Below are 22,820 nucleotides of genomic sequence, written 5' to 3' on the forward strand. Positions count from 1 at the left end.
TCCAAGTCTCTGTTAGTACATGACTTAATAATTGATCAACAAATTGATTTACTCTGCCTTACAGAACCCTGGTTGCAGCAGGATGATTATGTTAGTTTAAATGAATCAACACCCCCGAGTCATTCTAACTACCAGAAACCTCGAAGCACAGGCCGAGGGGGAGGTGTGGCAGCAATTTTTCACACCAGCCTATTAATTAATGAAAGACCAAGACAGACTTTTAATTCATTTGAAAGCCTGATGCTTAACATTGTCCACCCCAGCTGTGAAACTCAGAAACCAGTCTTACTTGTTATCATCTATCGTCCACCTGGGCCTTACACAGAGTTTCTGTCTGATTTCTCAGACTTTATATCTAATTTAGTTCTGAGCTCAAATAAAATAATTATTGTGGGTGATTTTAACATCCATGTAGATGCTAAAAATGACAGCCTCAACATGGCATTTAGTCTGTTATTAGACTCAATTGGCTTCTCTCAAAATGTAAAAGAACCCACCCACCACTTTAATCACACTCTAGATCTTGTTTTAACATATGGCATAGAAACTGAACATTTAACAGTGTTTCCTGAAAACCCTCTCCTGTCTGATCATTTCCTGATAACATTTACATTTACAATAATTGATTACACAGCAGTGGAGAGTAGATTTTATCAAAGTAGATGTCTTTCTGAAAGCGCTGTAACTAAGTTTAAGAATATAATCCACCCACTGTTATCATCTTCAATGCCCTGTACCAACACAGAGCAGAGCAGCTATCTGAACGCTACCCCCAACATTATTATCGATTATCTTGTTAATAATTTCACCTCCTCACTACGTACGACTCTGGATACTGTAGCTCCAGTGAAAACTAAGGTCTCTAATCAGAAGTACCTGACTCCGTGGTATAATTCTCAAACACGTACCCTAAAGCAGATGACTCGTAATCTGGAGAGGAAATGGCGTGTCACAAATTTAGAGGATCATCATTTAGCCTGGAGAAATAGTTTGCTGCTTTATAAGAAAGCCCTCCGCAAAGCCAGAACATCTTACTATTCATCACTGATTTAAGAAAATAAGAACAACCCCAGGTTTCTCTTCAGCACTGTAGCCAGGCTGACAAAGAGTCAGAGCTCTGTTGAGCCAACCATCCCTTTAACGTTAACTAGTAATGACTTCATGAACTTCTTCACAAATAAAATTTTTATCATTAGAGAAAAAATTACCAGTAATCATCCCACAGATGTAATATTATCTACAGCTACTCTTAGTACCATTGATGTTAAGTTAGACTCTTTTTCTCCAATTGATCTTTCTGAGTTAACTTCAATAATTACTTCCTCCAAACCATCAACGTGTCTTTTAGACCCCATTCCTACAAAACTGCTCAAAGAAGTCCTGCCATTAATTAATTCTTCGATCTTAAATATGATCAACCTATCTCTAATAATCGGCTATGTACCACAGGCCTTCAAGCTGGCTGTAGTTAAACCTTTACTCAAAAAGCATCTCTAGACCCAGCAGTCTTAGCTAATTATAGGCCAATCTCCAACCTTCCTTTCATATCAAAAATCCTTGAAAGAGTAGTTGTCAAACAGCTAACAGATCATCTGCAGAGGAATGGTTTATTTGAAGAGTTTCAGTCAGGTTTCAGAGCTCATCACAGCACAGAAACAGCTTTAGTGAAGGTTACAAATGATCTTCTTATGGCCTCTGACAGTGGACTCATCTCTGTGCTTGTCCTGCTAGACCTCAGTGCAGCGTTCGATACTGTCGACCATAATATCCTATTAGAGCGATTAGAACATGCTGTAGGTATTACAGGTACTGCACTGCAGTGGTTTGTATCATATCTATCTAATAGACTCCAATTTGTGCATGTAAATGGAGAGTCCTCTTCACACACTGAGGTTAATTATGGAGTTCCACAGGGTTCAGTGCTAGGACCAATTCTGTTTACATGTACATGCTTCCCTTAGGCAGCATCATTAGAAGACATAGCATACATTTTCACTGCTATGCCGATGACACCCAGCTCTATCTGTCCATGAAGCCAGATAACACACACCAATGAGTTAAACTGCAGGAATGTCTTAAAGACATAAAGACCTGGATGGCCGCTAACTTTCTGCTTCTTAATTCAGATCAAACTGAGGTTATTGTACTCGGCCCTGAAAATCTTAGAAATATGGTATCTAACCAGATTCATACTCTGGATGGCATTACCTTGGCCTCCAGTAACGCTGTGAGGAACCTTGGAGTCATTTTTGACCAGGACATGTCCTTCAACGCACATATTAAACAAATATGTAAGACTGCTTTCTTCCATTTGCGCAACATCTCTAAAATTAGAAATATCCTGTCTCAGAGTGACGCTGAAAAACTAGTTCAGTTTGGATTTGGGAGACAGACACTATCTCTACTTTTAAGATTAGGCTTAAAACTTTCCTTTTTGCTAAAGCATATAGTTAGGGCTGGACCAGGTGACCCCGAGTCCTCCCTTAGTTATGCTGCAATAGATGTAGGCTGCCGGGGAATTCCCATGATGCATTGAGTTTTTCCTTTCCAGTCACCTTTCTCACTCACTATGTATTAATAGACCTCTCTGCATTGAATCATATCTGTTATTAACCTCTGTCTCTCTTCCACAGCACGTCTTTTATCCTGTCTTCCTTCTCTCACCCCAACCGGTCGTAGCAGATGGCCGCCCCTCCCTGAGCCTGGTTCTGCCAGAGGTTTCTTCCTGTTAAAAGGGAGTTTTTCCTTCCCACTGTCGCCAAAGTGCTTGCTCATAGGGGGTCATATGATTGTTGGGTTTTTCTCTGTATCTATGAAGCGCCTTGAGGCGACTTTTGTTGTGATTTGGCGCTATATAAATAAAATTGAATTGAATTGAATATAGACATAAACAAATACTCGGTACTCACCCGACGTGGAGACAGGCACAAATAGACACTGTACACACAATCACACTCCCCAAACATACATTCATCTCAATCCACCTCACCAGGTACTTCTCTAAAAGTGTGACTCAGGTCCGTTGCCCCAAAGGATACAGGAAACGCACTGAGTTCCATGACAGAATCGTGTCTGTTTAATGCTCCATGATGATAACTTTCCTATGAGCGTTTGAAGATCACTGACATCATGGCTTTTAGCCTCATTGTTTCTGCAAAGAGATTTCTCCAGTCACTGAATCTTTTGATAAAATATATTTTTATGCCTCTAGAGGATGGAATATTTTAAGTTTTTACAACTTTACACTTGGGAACATTATTCTGAAATTGTTGCACAATTTGTTAATGGAGTTTTTTTGCAAATTGATCAACCTCTGCCCACATTTACTCCAGAGCAACTCTGCTTCTCTAAGATGCTCTTTTAAAATCATGTAACTGACCTGTTACTTTTAAAATATCCCTGCAGCTGTTTCTTTTTAGTACCACTTTTTTCAGCCTTCTCTTGCCCCATCCCAACTGTTTTGAAACATATTGCTGCCATCAAATTAAAATGGACTTATTTTTAACGACGTAGTCTCGGTGTAAACATTTGACATGTTTTCTATGTTCTACTGTGAATAAACTTTGCCTTTGACATTTGCAAATCACTGCTTGCTCTTTTTTAATTCACATTTTACACTGGAGTCCAGTATTTTCAGAACTATGTTTGTACAAAGCATAACCTGCTCGCTGTGAACTGTCACAACATCAAACACACGCTAAACCACTTTATATCTACTACACCAGCGGTCCCCAACCTTTTTTGCGCCATGGACCGGTTTATGCCCGACAATATTTTCTTGGACCGGCCTTTAAGGTGTCGCGGATAAATACAACAAAATAAAACTAGTACCGGTACCGAAAAAAAGAAGATTTATTCATAACACACGTGAAAAGACCCAGGAAAACCGAGTAAACGATAAAAACGATAACAAAATAACGCTGAAAACCGATAAAAACCCTGAAAACCAGACATTTCACACCTGAGCCTCTACTCTCGCGGCCCGGTACCAAACGACTCACAGACTGGTACCGGTCCGAGGCCCGGGGGTTGGGGTCCGCTGTACTACACTATACTGAGCCACTTCAAGACCTTCTATACAGTTTTTTATTTGTTAATTATTTACTGTCACTGCTTTATAGTTGTATTTATCAATATCAACAGCTGTAACTTTTAGATTAATCAAGTTGACTTTATCGAGATTCAGCTTCAGTTGTAAACTTTCCACTTCACAACTTCCATCTTACACACTTTAAAAATCACTCAACATTTTTATTGTCAGTGTCACACAGCTCGTTCTTGTATCTCCACTACTCAATGGTACATAGTAAACACGTATTATAACTTTTCACATTATATGTATCCAGTCACCTAGATATTTTGAAGTCTTTCCACTTGCTGCTATTATGTTTCAGTCATTAATTGAACTGTCTCAGTGATATGTGGAGTCCAGAAAGTATATTAAGCCAGTGATGAGTTCAATACCATGACTCTCTCTGGTGCCACTTAGTGGATTAAATAGTTCTACCACTTGCTCCATCATCGGTCCGTCCAGAGTAAATTCAATGTCTGGCACAGTAATCCTCTCAGGCCAGTCGACCAGCAATCCCAGTTCATCTGTACCATGAGCACCACCACCACCACCAGAATCAGTACCTAAGCCCTGAGCAGCAGTGATCTCACTCTCAGTGGTTGTCACACCTCCATCAGCTGTCCCACCAATAGTCCCATCAGCAGCAGCTGCTCTAGTCTGAAAGATGTCCTGCATGGCAGTTGAGACTCGGCCCTGTTGCTGGAGGCTGCCTCGGACAAAAATCTGTAATGGGCTCAAGTGTCTCTCTGTCCGCAAGCCATGATTGTTCCACTGTTGAGTGAAGTCTTTCAAATCTCTGTTGATCCTTGGGAGATAGATGTAATGGAGAGCCCAAAGGTGCATTTCATTGTCAATGTCAATGATGCCTTCCTCCTCCAGGTGGTGAAATAAATCACAGTAGACATTGGTCATTCCTCGCCACAGATCACCCCAGAGCCTCTCAATTCTCTGATTATGGGTACTCCTTCCTCTTAGGGCATTTCCACGATCAAAGCCTCTGAAAATGTTCATCATCAGGCAGACAGCATTGTTTTCCCCTCCTCTGTCTGTCCGGACCCTCGAGGGTACACCATAGGATACCACAGCTCTGATGAAACTTGAAACTTGAAAACAGTACTGCTACGGTTGTTGTTTGAGGCATGAAGGAAGACCACAAGACGACTGTATCCATCAATAGCCCCATGAATGACTATCCTCCACCTAAAACCGTGGTCCATAAGAAGAAAAATATTATTTCTGCTTTGTTAATGAAACAATGGAAAACACACTCTTAATTGATTTTCATGGCACTATTGCATGTCAAGTTTGAATTTTTCTCTGTATGTTGCTTGTGTGACCTCTGTGTAGTGTCTTCTCTGGTCTGCATTCACAACAAAAAGGCAATGGTTAGAATGCTCTCTTTTTAATGTCGTGGGCAATCAGCACAAAATCTCGCAGGAATCTTCCATTATTCTGAGGATTACATTTCCACTTGCAGTGTGATCGTATAGTGGTAAATTTATACCAAAATTTATAACCAAAATAGAAAAACTTCAACACCATTAACATTGCATGTTAAATTTCCCAAATGAAAGGAATATAGAAATATATTTTAAAGCTGTACATGAAACAATGTAAATTCTCTAAACAGTGTGGCACAGTCACATACCTGCATTCACAACAAAAAGGCAATGGTTAGAATGCTCTCTTTTTAATGTCGTGGGCAATCAGCACAAAATCTAAACGGGAAAGCAACAACAGAGTTAGCTAACTATGCTCCCATTTTGTTTCCTCTCCTCCCAATAAATAAATCTCACATAAACGTGCACTCAGTTCAACATAAAGACTGGAGAAATGACCCGCAACAAATGATGTATAAACAACAAAAATAATTGGGTCAGACTGTATTACTTTAACAGCCTGCGATATGATTTTTCCTCCCCACGACATTTGCGCATTCCTTACCTCGCAGGAATCCTCCATTATTCTGAGGATTACCCAGAATCCCTTGCCCCTTTGTGAATGTTGCAGGGTGACTTTTTCAACAGTAGGTGGCGCCAATGTCCCATTTAGCGGGATTTAACTTCAACTCTATTTAACTATGTTACACCCCCCCCCTTAAATCCTGCTAAATTGGGGCATGACAACAGAAAAACAGGAACTTCCAATGCATAAAACATAACAGTGTGACCGTGGGAGCACAATATAGTTCAAGTCAGTTAAAAAAAACTTTCCATATGGAATAAGGCGAGCAAGAGAGCGGCCAATTCCCCTGCCAACCCAGACATGAAAGATGCCGTATACACCTCCCATGATGTGAACATTGCTCCAAGCAGGTATTACCCAAAACGTTCTGAGTAACAGCACATTTGCAAAACGGCTAGTAATCTATCCTGAAAACATATTTCGCACAAATGAAAACAAGGAGTCAACTGTCGACACTGAATCATCAACCTGTTGTTCATTGATCTCACAAATGAGACGTGTTGGAGGTTTCACAGGTCTACCCGATCTAGTACAAAGAGGTGGTAGCTGTGTACGCACTACATGGTCCTCTGTACTCAGTCGTGTGTCAGTCACAAGATCAGGGGAAAGGACATGTTGAGCATCTCCCGCCAGAAGCTGCGAGGAGGCACTCCGGGACACAACAGATTCAATAGAGGGGGCAGGGGAGGGCAACCGGGAAACCAACGGGTCACACACAGCAGGCGGAGCCACAGTCGATTCTGCCTCAGAGGTTGGGACGCTGAAAGCCGCACCAAGAGAACAACCAGGTTGACCAACCGCAGAGTCCCTGTCACTTGCTTGGTCCATCTGCATGAGCCAGCGAACCGTCTTCGTCTCACCATCCTGCACATCACCTGGAAGTTCTGGTTCACCTTGTCCACTATCCGCAACCGAGGGGCAGGTTGACACTGGTATGCACTCGTTTCCTGCAGGAATGAAACTCACAGGAAGTAGGAGGTTTCGATGAACAACTTTTTCCCTGAGTGTCACAGGGTCTCTGATGTGGTACACATTGATGTCAGGTTTCACAGATGCCACCTCAAAAACTGTGGATTCCCATTTGTCAGCGATCTTCCTCTTTCCTCTCTCTCCACGATTAGCAAGCAAGACTCTGTCACCGGTCTGGTTGAGTCACAACTATTTTTCCACAGTGCCTGCTCTACTGTGGGTGCTGGCTGCTCTACTTCATCGCTCCTCTGAGGATCACCACCTGAGACAAATCAAGCCAGCTGTATTTAAGACCACCTTTCACAACCAGTCTTTGCCATATTATCTGTTAACCTATGTTAGTTATTGGCCTCACGTTGCTCAAAGCTCTAGCACTTACCTCTCTGTTCATGTCTTCTTAGTTACTTCCTGGACAACCTTTCACACTCGCAATAGCCTCACTCCCCTGGACGCGGATCTCCATTTGCAGTTTACTGCATGTGGCGAATAAAAGTTCTCTGACTCTGACTCTGAACAGCTGATAACCTCTCACTCTTTTTTATCCATTCGTGCATTACTCCACCTGCAAACAAGTAAGACTGTTCAGACTGCCTATTTGGGTCTTTTCTGAACTTCTTCCAAGACCCTCCTGACTCTGCTCTCCCTCTGTTGCAGTACCTGTGGAGGCTATGCCTACACTTGAAGCCACTGAAGTGTTTGATGGCAGGGGTGAGGCAATGTAACTGTTATGAATTAAACTTGTAACAGCCCAACTCAAGCTATACTTGTGTTGTACGGTTAAGATTGTTTTTGTATTCATCAGTTTTATTTGCTTCTCTTTATCCAATGTCATTGATTATAACAGCGCAGAGTTTACAAACTGTTTGCTTGTTCTGACCAAAAACACCTGGCTTGAGTTACGTTTATCTTAAATACATTTCCATAAACACACCATACGTAAAAACACAAAAGGTGACCCGTAGCGGCACACGTAAGGTAACAACACAAAAATGGGTCCCACAGTGCCGCTCCACCATCAACTCTCACACCACTGTTTCACTTGCCAAGCTCCGGCGGCCACAGATCATGTTACTGTTCCCTCGAGTATGAACTACCGTAGTCTATGTTCAAAGCATTTTGCTCCTAGTTGTAGAACTCAAAGTTAACATTCACGCATTCTAGCCTTGTTTTTAATTTTACCTTTTGCATCACGTACACATACTTGTCTGTTTTTTTCTATTTTATTACTATATTTATATTTATATTGTACAGCACTTTGGTCTACCAGGTGTGTTTTTAAAGTGCTATATAAATAAATGATGATGATAATGTAAAGAACGTTTTCTGTTAACTTCACTCTGAGCCTGTGCTCGAATCTGCTCCTGAGTACACTTCATGTTTCTCGTTGTTTAAGGAAGAGAGTTCGATTATAGTCTTAGTCATTCACATTGATACGATAGTTGTAAGACATACCCTGCTTGCTGGTGTTTTTTCATAGACAAACCTGGACTGTATTAGAAATCTATACATTACTGTGATCCTACAAAGACAAAAATGTAAATTATTACTTTCAACAGGTTTATATATTTAAATAAATCAAAAATTCCATGTTAGTCTTCTGAAAATTGTGACTGAGCACTTTTGGAAACACTCTGTCATCACTGTGAACATTTACAGAATACATCTGAAATAAATGTCAGATTCTAACAGGTTATAGTTCTGTTAATAGCTTTTGAATCTACGCTTCATACATATTCCTATCTTTAATAACAGTATGTCAACGATGTCAACCAATATTTTCATATTTCAAACACACACCCAAGTTAAAAATTTGAATCTCCGCATCTTCTACTCTGCATATCTGAAAAATCAGTTTTGATAATGTTACAATTGCATTGTCAAATGTTATTCATCTTTGTTTATTTTAAATGCTGTCATTAGTTTTTATTTTTTTCCAACTTATTAACAAAATGAACATGGTCTACATTGTTTTGTTCACTTGAATAAAAGGACATTTTTGTGTCGTACTCTGGGTTCTTGAAGACCAACCACGCTGTCTTTTAACTTTATTCTTTATTTTCTGCATGTACTGTTCTTTATTCATTTGTTTACTCTTTGAGGCTGTTCTCCTGCCATTCTGTGTTCCTAGTGCAAAGTCTGCATTTCTGTGTCCTATCTTTAGTTGGTTACTGCTTTATATTGTTGACGTCTAATCTTTTGTGCACTTGCTTTTGCTTCCACTGGTCATACTTGTTTGATTCAATTCACCTGTGTCTTGTTTCTCCCAGCTGCGTCCTCTCTCCCTAATCAACTTGCGCAAGTATTGAAGCCCTCAGCTTTCCTCAGCTCTTTACTCTGTTGTTCTGTTTCAAGTTGCACACGTTGTTTGTCTACCTTGTGGCTTCCTGTGCGTTAGTTTTGGATTCTTGGAACTTTTTAAAATAATCAATATTATTATCTCTCGTCACTGTGGATTTGCCACACTCATATTTAAGGTCAGTTTTCAGTTCATGGAGTTTGTCTTTCAGTCTGCAGTGTCGGGTTTACTGATAGCTTAACAGTCTCATTTGGCTCTTTGTATACCCCACTGTATTACTAAATCCTGGTATTGTAGATACAACTATACATGCGTTTAAAAAGGCACATGCGTGCTTATCAGGGTGGACATCAAAAGCTGAAAATTCAGAACATCTGTCACGATCTAATTCAGATGAGTTTACTGAAATTGCAACTCGGTGTTGCACTATGACTTCATGGTTTGACAGTCTGTTAATCCCGCTTACTAGAAAAAGGCTCTTGGGATAATTACTTGGCTGTAGAGTTAAATAACTAAGTTTCTCCCATTGAACATACTGTATTATATGCAGCACTTACGCACAAACTCATCGCGGTTCTAATATTAGAGCCACGTAATTGCGCATTGATTTTTCCGGTGAGCATGCGAAGTAAAGTCACGTGGGCATGCCGTGTGAGCAATCGAACTGAGTCTAAAGTTTTCGTGTGCAAACTGAAGACTGCGGTCAAGTGAGCCGTCACTTACGAAGTCACAGTCAAGCTAGCCGCACCTAAAATGTTGTTGCACTACTCTTACGCATATTACGGTATGGGTGCCGACTGGCTTAGAAACGCAGTCTTTTGTGTCCTGACACTATTTTACTTCACAATCCACTCCCAGTTTTGGTTCATCTCCACTTTCCCCCCTGTGATCCACAGCCCAAATTACTGTATGATTCAGAGAAAATTAACAACAAAATTTACCCAATATACAGTACTGTACTTCTAATATCCTCATCTTTGAGCTCAGATTACAGGAAAACTGTAAGAGGTGATGTAGATATTTCACTGGATTGTGAATCTAGGCCATCGCCACGCTTCACTCTGTGATCCACAGCCAAATATACGGTAAGGTTTCTGAGATTGCTGTGTTAACAGAGTATGACAAAGGCTAGGAAAATATACTGCCTAAAATAATATCAAATTTAAACAACAAATTACAAAATTGCCACATCTGCTGTTATTGCCATGTGTTCGATAGAGCATTATTTAGTCATAGAAAATACATATCATTGAAATATCATCAGTAAAAGAAATACTCTCACTATGTAAGACATGTTAGCAAATTCAGTTAATAAAAATGTGTCAAGTCTATACAGATGTTTAAAGGCATAATGCAAAGCATGTTTGTTTCTTATGGCTTTCAAATGTGTTTGCCTTTAACATAATTTACATTTCATTTATACAGTTTCACAGACGAAACAATAAAATAGCTTTCCTGAACTTTTCTTCATGGCCCAAATTTTGAATCCTTTTGGGGGTGATGCATTATCCATGAAGGTGGGCAATTTGTTCATCGATCTCTGACCCTCGCTGACTCTGACGCCTCCTAATTCTGCTTCCAGCCTTGCTGATTAATTTGTTTTTCCTTTTGGCATCCCTGTCACTGATGCTGTCACCAGTTGTACACAACATCTCTGTTTGTCCACCAGTCTAATCTGTAATTCAGGTGAACCCAGAATTACCTGTATCTTTGTAATGTTTCAAAAAATATACACTATATGTTGATGGGTGTACGGTTTTTACTAAGTTAACTACCTTTTAATTTAGCAAACTCCCACCGTAAGGGTGTGTTTTAACTGATGAAACTGTGTCGTACTCAGGCTCGGACATCTGATTGCTGCCTTTTATAAGCTTTATTGCACAAGCACAAGCTAACACCAGTACAGTAACCGTGCCTTTACAGAAGCCAGGTAATCAACTGAAAGACACAAAATAAAACAACCATACAATATTAACAAAGCAACACTATTAATGACAGTACAGTTTGGTAATAGTCATATTTATAGCTTTAACATGTTACTTAGTTAACACAGAAACTCACCAGCTCGGCTTCATCAGTCATAACAGCAATATCAATGAAAAGAAGATCCGGCAAGTAGGATCTATGAGCGGCCGTTAACACGTACCATCCCAGACTTACATAAATCACTCCGTCTTAAATAAATCTGTCATTTAAAGCAAATATGAGTCTGGCTGATAATAAATCACAACAAAATAAATTAGCATGTTAGTAATATGGGAAAAAACCACACAATGGGCATTGTCCCACTTTTCTTTCCTTTATAAGTAAGAATCTCTATGGTTTTAATGACAATTCATATACAGATTGTGGAGGACATTTGATTCAACACTCAAAAAAGTTCATCAGCAGACTGTAGTACAATTTCAGCCCACCGTTAATAAACCCATCCAATGCAGGGTTATCAGAGAAATTATGCAAATGTTATGTTTTTATGTACTGGTAATCTATTTATCTTTTATCATGATTCCTGCTCTGATGATTACTTTCTTCTACTTCTGTAATTTTAATAGATAAAGGATGTTGAACATTAAGCTCCAAACAGGATGAATGAGGAAGACCACAGAGGAGAATCATGGATGCAGTAAAAGAATACATGCAGTTGTTTTTTTTCATGGTGGAGGAGCAACTTCTGATACCATCTTAAAGAAAAAACACATAAAATTGAAGAGTAAAAATAATGACAACAATATGTCTAAATTTTTAATTAATTTCTTAGAGCAAATGCAGTCTTCTCATGGCCAGAGTTGCCCACTCATATTTAACTAATTCAAATACAATTACTGCATTTAAATGCTTATGTTCTAATAAAAGGCATTGTTTAACACTTCTGCCATGACAACCCAAATAAATCAATGAGAGGAAAACGGGAAGATTAGGCAAGGCAAGGCAAGTTTATTTGTATAGCACAATTCAACAACCAGGTGATTGAAAGTGCTTTACAGAGACATTAGAAACAAAAACAAATAAAAAGCATGATTTAAAATTGATTAAAACAAGCAAACAAACAAACTAACTCATTAACAAACAAACAAACAAAACAGTATATAAAATCAGAACAGTAGATAAAATCAGTAGTTAAATGTAAGTTTTGAAATTTAAGCTTAAAAGTGTGGATTTGGTGCTTTATTCAAATGCAGCTGAGAACAGGTGAGTCTTCAACCTGGATTTAAATAAACTGAGTGTTTCAGCTGATCTGAGGCTTTCTGGGAGTTTGTTCCAGATATAAGGAGCATAAAAGCTGAATGCAGCTTCTCCGTGTCTGGTTCTGACTCTGGGAACTGATAAAAGACCGGATTCAGATGACCTGAGGGATCTGGAAGGTTCATACTGGGTCAGGAGGTCACTGATGTATTTTGGTCCTAAACCATTCAGAGCTTTATAGACCAGCATCAGGACTGTAATCAGGTTAGTAATCAGGCAAGGTTTACTGTTCATTTACCATGCCTTGATAACAGTAAGCTTAACAAAAGAAAAATGTTGGGGACGAGAACCGGGCGGCTGAGCCAGATCAAAGACATTACTAAAACAAAAAGACGCCAACAGCTTCCCTAAAGTGGAAATAAAATAATATGTAAAACAAAAGGCCTGTGTAGCTGCTTGACACATAAGGTCAGTCACAGGATACAAAAGTGTCATCACCTGCCTAACCTAGTGTTTTTAACACTTAAAGCTCAGTTGATGTGTTTGGGGTACCCGATCTTATCTGTCCAGCCTCACACCCAAACACTCTATTCACACACACAGACACCTACTAACAAAAGTTCAAAGACAGTCAGAAGCCAACCTGCTGGCCTGGGAGCTGGTTTTTTGAAATTATCCCAGGCAAGCGATTGGTCTACTGTTCCCCAGATCAGCCAATAGAGACGTGTATTGGACAATAGAATGAGGCTTGACACCTGAAAGACAAGAGTAAGAGAAAACAAAGAGCTCGGTACCAGGGCATGTAACAGATGTTGTTCCATGCTCAATTTTGATTGTCTCAGTAAATATGTTAACTGCAAAAACATTGAAAATCTAACTCAACTCACTTGTTCAATAGAAAATAATATTTTCCTTTTTGTTCGTTAATTTTCAAGTTACTATAAGTAATAGTAGTCTTAGAAGTATCAAAACAATTTTAAATTCTCATAATTTATATGAAAGTCTTTAATCACATCTTTTACAATATATTTTAAGCAATATGCTTTTGTCTTTTTCTCTGACACGCATTGTCTTTAACATTAGTATTCTGAATTACCTATACAATATCTTGCCTTTTGATTACAGGTTTCATAATTATTTTTTTTCCATACTGTAACTTGTAGAAATATTTCTGCCAATACTATTTTGATTATATTTTATACATGAAATAACAAGGTCGCACATTGCCTTAACATTTTTTTAGTTTTTGCTTCATTATTAGAATTAGTATTATTTATTCATTCAATGCAAACTGATGTGTGAGACAAGAGTCACATGACATATAGCCAACCCACTTTTGATCGTATTGAGTCGTTGCGTCGCACGGACAGATAACATAGCTTTCATTGTGACAGGAAACGGTTATATGTGGTTACGCTGTCATTACATATAATTATTATTAGTACACTGAACTTTTCTTCGAGGCCTACGTGGACAAAATTTTCGGTTTACCCACCAACAATAAAATGGAAAGGTGAGTATTTAACACTAAAAAATGGGACTATTAACAAGAAACGAGAACATTCTAGCCATTTAATGCCAGTTATTTTCCTCAGTCTAATTAGAGAAAATTGTTTTAGATTGTTTCCGCTTTGTATATAGTCTTCGCCCAGAAATGTGTCTAAAATCATAATTTTTAGAATTTGAAAACTTCAATAATATTGATATACTAACCAATAGAGAGCATATATATAGAAATATAACATATACCTAAGATTAGATTTTGTACTCTTAGGCGTACATTTAAAAGTAACACCCTCCATTTAAGCGTAGTGAAAACTGTTCAGTCGTTTGACTTTTGATGTTGTATCTTTTCTTAAATATATATATATATTCATTAAGAAAAAGAAGTGATAACACATTGAGATAATTGAAAAATACGCAACATTTTGTAGTACGAACAAATACGTTAAAACAAAGTCAATGTTTGCTTGCATTACTTGTAAAACAACCATAATAAGTAACACTGTTCACCATGATAAATAACTCATCTTACAAAAGTGTTTTTGTCACATAAGGTCATAAATTCTCTTTTAAGCAACGATTTGCACTGGGTATTACCCGATTTTAATCTTTCATTGGCTTGACACAATGACTCTTTCAAGTCGTCGTGATTGTGATAATCATTGTAAAGTCCGTTCAGAGCAACGGTCTTTAACAGCTTGTTTTTGTGGTTGAGGAGCCACTCAAAATGTATATGTAACATAGTATAACATTATTAATATTAATAAATCAATTAGGGAATGTGTATTACACACAGTGAATTAGTGCTTGTGTTTTTTAACTATAGTGTTAATTACAGTAATTTGCACTGTAAATTTAAAATTTAGAACTTAGAGATAGTTTCTTAGCAAATAAACATTAAAAAGGACTGTGTTAGTTAGCGCTTGTATGTCCAAAAATCTAACTGCTACCTGTTATGTTGTTGGCATAGAAAAATGCACCAAAAAGATTTTTCCGCATCATGCGTTTTGGACATCACTGTGGGTACTTGGAGTGCCCCAAAATGTTTTTTGAAGTCTATTAAACTTAAATGAAGAGTTCACATTTATGCTGTTTCATATGTTATTGTTGATCAGTATTGCAAGGTTGATCTCAGGATAACAGATATGTTCATATGGTTTGTTTTTCTTTGTATTCATTTTAATTTGTCTCAAAATTTCAGGACCTGCACTTTCTCAGTTTTTGGAAAGGCAAGTAATTTAACAAACAATAATGTGATAATAATATACACTTACAGCACAATAAAGGTATGATGTGTTAATGTCACTGTTCTCTTTTACATAAAAGGCACAGACAATTTCAAAATCCCTGCCAAATATATTAGAGGTCATTCACAAGTATGCTGAACCCGGGACCAGTCTAAAGACCTACAGTGTTCTCAAAGTGCATGGCTTTTGGGAAAATGTCTCAAGAGATTTGGGAGTGCCTAATACATGTCTTAATAGGAAAAAAATTCTCAAGGCAGTCCTGCAGTATGAAAAGGTAAGCAATGTTTTTTTAGTATTTATATTTAGTCCATTTAAAAAATACTTAAAAAAGAACAGATCTTTCTTTGGTAGAACTTCCTGTAATAAAAATTATTATGCAAAAATCAAATATTTTTACAGACCACATCAGGGGTAGAGGGTCCCTTGCTACAGAGAGATTTTCCTACTGCAGAGACAACACTTGGAGATGATGTTCCTTCCATTGTAAGAAATGTGTCATACACTTACTGTCAGATTTAAAAATTTGAAGCCATCATGACAACCTTATCCAGCCATTGTAGAGATCCTGCTTTTTAGATAAAAATAAAACAAATTCACTCCAAAATGTCATCTTGAAAATAATTTAAATCTTGAAACAGAGTAATAATGAGTCATATGGGGAGCAAGAAAGTAGATTACAATAGACTTCACAGCAGGTAAACACATATGAAAGCAAGCCACCAAACCATGAGGTGTAGAGCACCCACAGGAGAGCCACACAAAGGCCTGAGTGTCACATCTGACCCCCATTTTAAAGGAGTAACCAACTCAGCCTCCTGCTGCTGACTAACTTTTCACTCCATGTCTTCCACTCTTCTAATTTCTCCATTTGATCTTGTTATTGCCCAATCAAGTTCCAAAATCTGAATCAGAATATTACTTTATCATTTACAATAATTATAGTACTATATTCCTTTGCTGAATATTTTTTCCCTTATAAAACCGTCATTACATAGGGATTCTTTTCAAAATATTTTCTAATAATGTGTGTTAACAAAGACATACAGAAATTTCAGTCTAATTGTTATGTTTTAATGAATTTGTGATTCGTTAGAATGAGGAAGACATTGTTGCGCCAAAGTCTCCACAATCTGAAGGAAATGTACCTTTACCTTCAAGAAAAGAGGTAATTATTTGTATTTTATTCAGTATTACATTGTGATGCTTTGGAAAAACAGTAATTTGTAAAGAAACGAAAACGCTTTCTCTTCCCAGGATGCACTTCAGAAAACTGCATCCATACTCCAGACACACAATCCCTCGAGAGTGACTCTAAATCTTCGTCTTCAAATGCAAATGCTAAGGTAATTTCATAACTTTCGCTGTTTTTAATACACAACAGAGAAAGAAAACACAGAGTTTATATGTTTGTTAAACACTATCATGTAATTATTATATTAAAAATTTCAAGTGTTTTGAACAGTAATCCAAAGTTTAAATTTAAAGTTAAAATCTTTCTGTGATGATCTTTCGAGGTAAAATAAATATTTCTTAGTCATATTCACTTACTAAGACAAATTTCCTAAGATAATGTGAAACTTGTCCTATGGGTTCGTTAGTGAAATTGTAACATAATGATGCTGTTGGATTTTCATAGAGACACTGTAGTGACAAACATTGAAAGTGTTTATATATTTTTTTGAAATCTATATCTGTATGTTGCAGAGGAATGAATCAGATGAATCAGCTAATCCTAGAACAGAGCTGGCCCTTCGGATCAGCCTGTTCAGTCTCTTCCTGTCCCCGGCAGAGATGCTGCCGCCCCAGCAGACCACACCATAAAAGATAGCAGAAGCCACCACAGAGTCATAGAAGGTCTTCAGGAGTGGGCCCTCCACTCCAAACGACCTGAGTCTCCGCAGCAGGTACAGCCTGCTCTGCCCTTTCCTGTAGAGGGCGTCTGAGTTATGAGTCCAGTCCAGTCTGTTGTTCAGATGAACACCAAGGTACCTGTAGCTGTCCACAGCCTCAATGTCCATACCTTGGAGTCTTTACAGAAAGTGCCACAAAAGGTGATCCAATCTGGCAACAGGGATGATGCTCCAACAAAAGAAGTCTTGAAAAACATTGCATGGTCTGAAAGAAAAGCCAGTAGAGCAGATCCCAACGAGTTGATTAGCTTACAAAAGATAATTCAACAGTATCAGGACACTGAAAAGGACGTACTGCAGAAGATTCTGATGCATCCAAAGGGCATGATGCTGTGGTCTAAGAAAACCTTGTCAGTTTTTCATCAAAGATGCAAAGAAGACATTGTGTACTTTGATGCCACTGGAAGTATAATAAGAAAAGAAAGTGCTGGAACGCCACCTTACTATGTGTATGAGTTGGTTGTCAGAAACCCATCCAAAGGGGCTTCTCCTCTTCCAGTTGCTACATATGTCACATGTGACCACACAGTAGCAGTCATTAAATACATTCAGGCTATGTTGTTCTTCTTCATTTGTTATGATTTTGTAATCACTGCACTTAGTGAGTATTATGTGAAATATATCAGCATTAATAACGTGTAATTCATGCAAAAGGTAATGCAATTTTTTTCCTTAATAAAAAAATTACTTAAAATGATCACAGCAGTAACAAATATTTTCGTTTAAATTCAACCCACAAATCAAGGGGCCAGAGGATTCTCCATCTACACTGCAGTGTAGATGGAGAATCCTCTGGCCCCTTGAAAACAGGGAAGTCGTCTGCATAGAGGAGAACTTTAATAGCAGGCTTGTACAAAGTGAGGCTTTGTGCTCACATTTGCTGCAAACACTCGTTTTACCCTGTTTTGATGCAGAATTCATTTGAAATCAGGCAAAAACTGGACTTATTTTTTATAATGTGTTCTTATGAATTGATTGTGTATCGCATATGTTTGATTGATTTGACTTTCTGCAAGACAACAGTCGTCCGCTGGCCAAAAAAGTTTTCCAAATACCTCCACGTGATCTAGCCTGGATTTAGAAAAGAATAGCAAAAAAAATCTGCACCTCCTGCTTCAGATGCAATTTGTGTTTCTGTGTTCAGAGGCAGCGGCGAGAGGGGAGACCTCGGCTCATCCAGCTGGAGAGCCTGACCAGGAGGAGTCGAACATTAACTCAGCTCTTCCAGGGCACCCTGCAGACTCGGCTGCTGGCATCGGCGAGGGATGACGTGAACGCCAAACTGGTCCATCACAGGTCAACTGCAGGTATGCGAGTCAGACCTTCTGAGGAGGGTTTCACTTTTCTCTCTTCTTTATAATTGACTCTTTTCTCTCTCTTTCAGCTCCTTGTCTCAGAGTGGGAGGGATTTGAAGCACAAAGGGAGGAACTTGTCGTTTGGTTGGCTGATATGGATGTCCACCTGAGTGAGGTTGACCAGCTAACAGGAAACACCTGTGAAAAACTGAAACAACTGCAGGTGTGGGCTTGTTTTGATATGAAATATATTTGATATGATACATACGTCAGAGACATTATCCTAAACTGGACTAACAAAGGACCATGAGTACAACATGAAACGTACATTACATAGCGTAAGGCTGAAGTTCATTGATCATTTTAATCATAAACTTGTTGTTGAAATGTTTTTACTGAACATGCAAACATCTGCTGATGAAAATGTGTTGATTTATTGGTCTGTTATGAAGCTATTGCTATTTCTAATGTGTTTTATCACTTTCTGATGTTTTATTAATTAAACAATACATGTATTCATTGTTGTGTTATCTGTAGATATAGTATTTATATATATTTATAGTATAGCAAATATATTTAATTATTACTGTTTAAAACACTAATATGTGACATGTATTAGTAGTGATGTTGTGCTGAGGGTTAAAATGCCTTTTTGTCTTTTGGTTTACTACAAAATGACAATAAACCATTAATATATGTCTATGCTGTGCTCGTATTTATTTTACCCTACTCAAATTCAATTTATGATACATTTTATTTTGAAAGATTTAAAATGGTTTTTTAAAGAACCACTCAAAAAAGGTTCTTTAAAATGGTTTTTTTAAAGAACCATTTGAAGGACCTTTTTAAAAATGGTTCTTTGAAAAACCATTAAAGGTGCCCCAAAGAACCATTTCTTGATGGTTCTTTGGGGCACCTTTAAAGGTTCTTCAATGAACCACTGAAAGAAATGGTTCTTCAAAGAACCATTGTTTGAAAGGTTCTTTGTGCCACCAAAAAAGGTTCTTCTATGGCATCAGTCTAAAGAACTACTTTTGGTTCCAGTTGGCACCTTTATTTTTCTGAGTGTAGAATAAAAATGTAAAGCTGAGCATAATGTGACAATAATAGGTCCCCTTTAACGCTGCAGGGGAGCTCCAGCTCTGAGGGGGAGAAACCAGAGTGCCTGACATCGTTTAAAGACACTAACCAGAGCAGGTTCAACATGAAAACTGTGTGGGATAAAATCAGTTTCCTTCATGTCATTCCTCTGATGAGTCATAACGCATGGATCACACTTCTATTGCACTCTCCAGTAAGACTGTGACAAACAAAATGCATCCCGTCGACTGATGATGATGACGATATATCAATACAAGTGGTTCTTCCTCGTTGTTGCATGTTGCAATATGTTGATATACTTCTTTATATCTCTATACTCCGCCTGCCTGTTTTCTAATGGAAGTGAGACCTTCAGGGACGGCTCGTGTTCCAGACTCTCCTGTTTACGCTGTTGTTGGTCTTCTTTTATGCACGACTGAATGTACGAATGTGGCTTTCTATACGATATCGTTGTTTACACACTAAGCTCGTGCTTTACAGGTGTTCTTACATTTCTATCAGGTGTTGTATGTACGATGCAACAATAAATTTGGAATGCAATGCAGACAGGAGAGTGAGTGTGGATCTGTTCTCGCGCCGGGATGGTCCTGGCTGGCGCCACGCCGCCCCCTGCTGCCTGACAGCACAACAGCAGCTCGAACACTGCCGTCTGTCAGCCGAGTTCATTCTCGCAGCAGGATGAATGAAACCACACTTGCAGCTTTTTCAGCTTATAAATGTGAAGAACCTTCTAACGCAACACAAACTCACCTAAACGCTCCACAAAATCTTTTTTCAGATCCAAGCTTAATACTGGCTTTTACAAGCTCATATTTTTATAGAAATGTTATTGTGATTTACCTTTCTGACTCACATCAGCTGCTGAAGCAGGGCTGCTTTCTTACAGCAAAACTCATGTTTATCAAAGAATCTGGAAAAATTGTGTATTTATGAACTTTACTCATAATTCAGCCGACAAAACTAAAAGAAATGAATCAATGTGAACCGAACGAGAGCTGCCACAGGACAGAGAAGTGCTGAACAGAGAATATGACAATTATATATCAATAATTTATCTCAATTACATCACTGGAAGCCAAACTTGTTGTTTAAATTAAAATTCTAAACTCAAAGTAACAAAACGTCCAATTTACAGTGAACACCTCATCTGTATCTGACACAGGGCTGAAGATATACCATGGGCCTTGAATGCAGCAGAGCGCTCATCAGGTAAGCACAGGAAGACACCTGGACTGTGTTTAATGTGGCGCCTGTATCGATGCTGCAGGAAGCAGAGAAGAATCTGAAAGGGTCACAACAAACTCAGAAAAGGTTTCAATTTTTTGTTCAACATCAGGAACCAGGAAGTCCAGGAAGAGCAAGTTCTAGTTCTGGGAAGCTCTTCCTCTGAGCAGGAGGAGCTAGTATCAAACAGATGCTCCAAGTTTCTCAGCTCAGTGAACCGACACAGATCTGCTCACCTCACAGGTTAACATGACGTCGACAAACAGATGCTGCGTTTGATGTTATTGATGCTTTTGGACCAACAAAACAGCTTTTTACACCTGCACTCGGAGCGATCTGATTGGTCAGTAGGTGATTTTGTTGAGGCCTGGTCTTGAACGCGACCGTCTTCAGCGCAGGTTAGGCCTCGACAGCGAGTCGGCACAACGGTCTCCTGATAGGCGGGACTTCAGGACTTCTCAGCCTCTGTACGCCGCACTGATGAGCTGACGCTCTGACGGCGGTTTCAGCAGAAACACTGAAACCTTAATAAATAGACTGTACGATGTGATGGCCGACCTGGTGCAGACATGAACTCCACCTGGTTCCTGTGAGCTGCAGGTAAACACGGTGGACAGGTGAGTGTGCTGTGCAGGTGCTAGCACTGATCATTATTAGGGAGCTTCAGCATAATTCAGATAAAAATTCACTCGCTTGTATTTCCTGTTTTTCATCAGCCTTTCCGTTCGTCCTGTTGGGAATAACTGAGGAAACAAGGAGCATGCACACTTTCACTTTCACAGATTGTGGAATGAAATATTTGAATAAAGGCTTTAAAATCTGATCCTAAAGCAGAGCAGCTGTTTGTACTCGCTGACTTACATGGTATTTGTCATGAACTCAGTTACTTTCCTCTCAGAGTTAAAAGCTGCGTCCTGAAATCTGTCAGATCTGATAGTTTAACAGAGTCTCACAGGTGGAGGCAGTTTTTTATACTTTTACATACATTTGAAGAGCTCAGGTGGGTCTCAGGAGTTTTACCAGGATCGCTGATTTGAGAGACTTGACCTGAGAAAATGAGCTCAGCTGATCTGAGCTCAGTGAACTGTCTGAATAATAAACCAGGGGCGGAGACCTGTCAATCACAGACAGGCACATTGTAGCTAAATTGTAGCTACATTTAGCTACAATATAGCTACATTTAGCTAAATGTAGCTAAATGTAGCTACATTTGGTAGCTACATTTGGTACACACGGTGCTGCTTTTAAAACGAGGTCTGGTTATCGGAGAATGTGATCGACAGTTTCAAATACACACCGTGTTATCCTCAATCATTAGCTCAGAAGCTCTGGATGCTTCCAGAAAGAGGCCAATCAGGAGAAAGTGGGCTTTTAGGGAGGGGGACCTTAACGAGACAGTAGCTTGTTTCTGACAAAGACAATTTTTAAAAACTGTGAATCATGCAAAGCTCGAAAGGACAGAGCACCTTGAGAGAAACACAACCGGTCTGACAAAGGACACTGCATCACAGGTGATGTTTCACAAACAAACTCTAATTCAATAACTATGTCATGTGTTTGAAAAACCAAGTTTGTTTGTACATATTTTTGTAATGATATATTAGATTTTATTATATGTATGTGTTGATGAATGAAAAGTACAGACCACAGAAAAATGACAAATGTCAGTCCAACAATAAATGTAACTTTTACATGTTACTGGCCTTAATATTACAAAAGCAACAGTAACTGACTCAAGTTTTAATTTCTTAATGTAGTTTAACATCTCAAATAAATTACATTAAAATCTGTCAAATTTGGAGATGTTTTTGTGTTGTTGCGTCAGGTACATAAAATACTTTTAAAAATTAGATTTAAAACCATTGTAATTGATTACAATGAATGTTCTCATAAGAAGAATTATTTTAATTTGTTAATTTGATTTTATGAACCCACTTTCGACAGCTGACAGTCAGCTGACTGTGACAGGAAGATGGCGCCTTTGCTCGGCTCGACGTCTACCTGCCTACGCTGTATTGTATTTTATGCTTTTATATCAGCCCTGACGTTTAATA

At 38.6% G+C, this 22,820-nt stretch overlaps 1 long non-coding RNA gene across 1 annotated transcript; it reads left to right on the top strand.

Moving 5' to 3' along the window:
- The first annotated feature begins 21,261 nt into the window (after window positions 1-21,261).
- On the top strand, window positions 21,262-21,589 carry LOC146374391 (uncharacterized). The gene is made up of 2 exons (XR_014802232.1): window positions 21,262-21,383; window positions 21,483-21,589. It is a non-coding gene; the product is annotated as an uncharacterized LOC146374391 (long non-coding RNA).
- The last annotated feature ends 1,231 nt before the right edge of the window (window positions 21,590-22,820 follow it).

The sequence above is a fragment of the Perissodus microlepis genome, chromosome 14 (genome assembly GCF_051167445.1).
Source record: "Perissodus microlepis isolate ML-2025 ecotype Zambia chromosome 14, ASM5116744v1, whole genome shotgun sequence".
NCBI lineage: Eukaryota > Metazoa > Chordata > Actinopteri > Cichliformes > Cichlidae > Perissodus > Perissodus microlepis.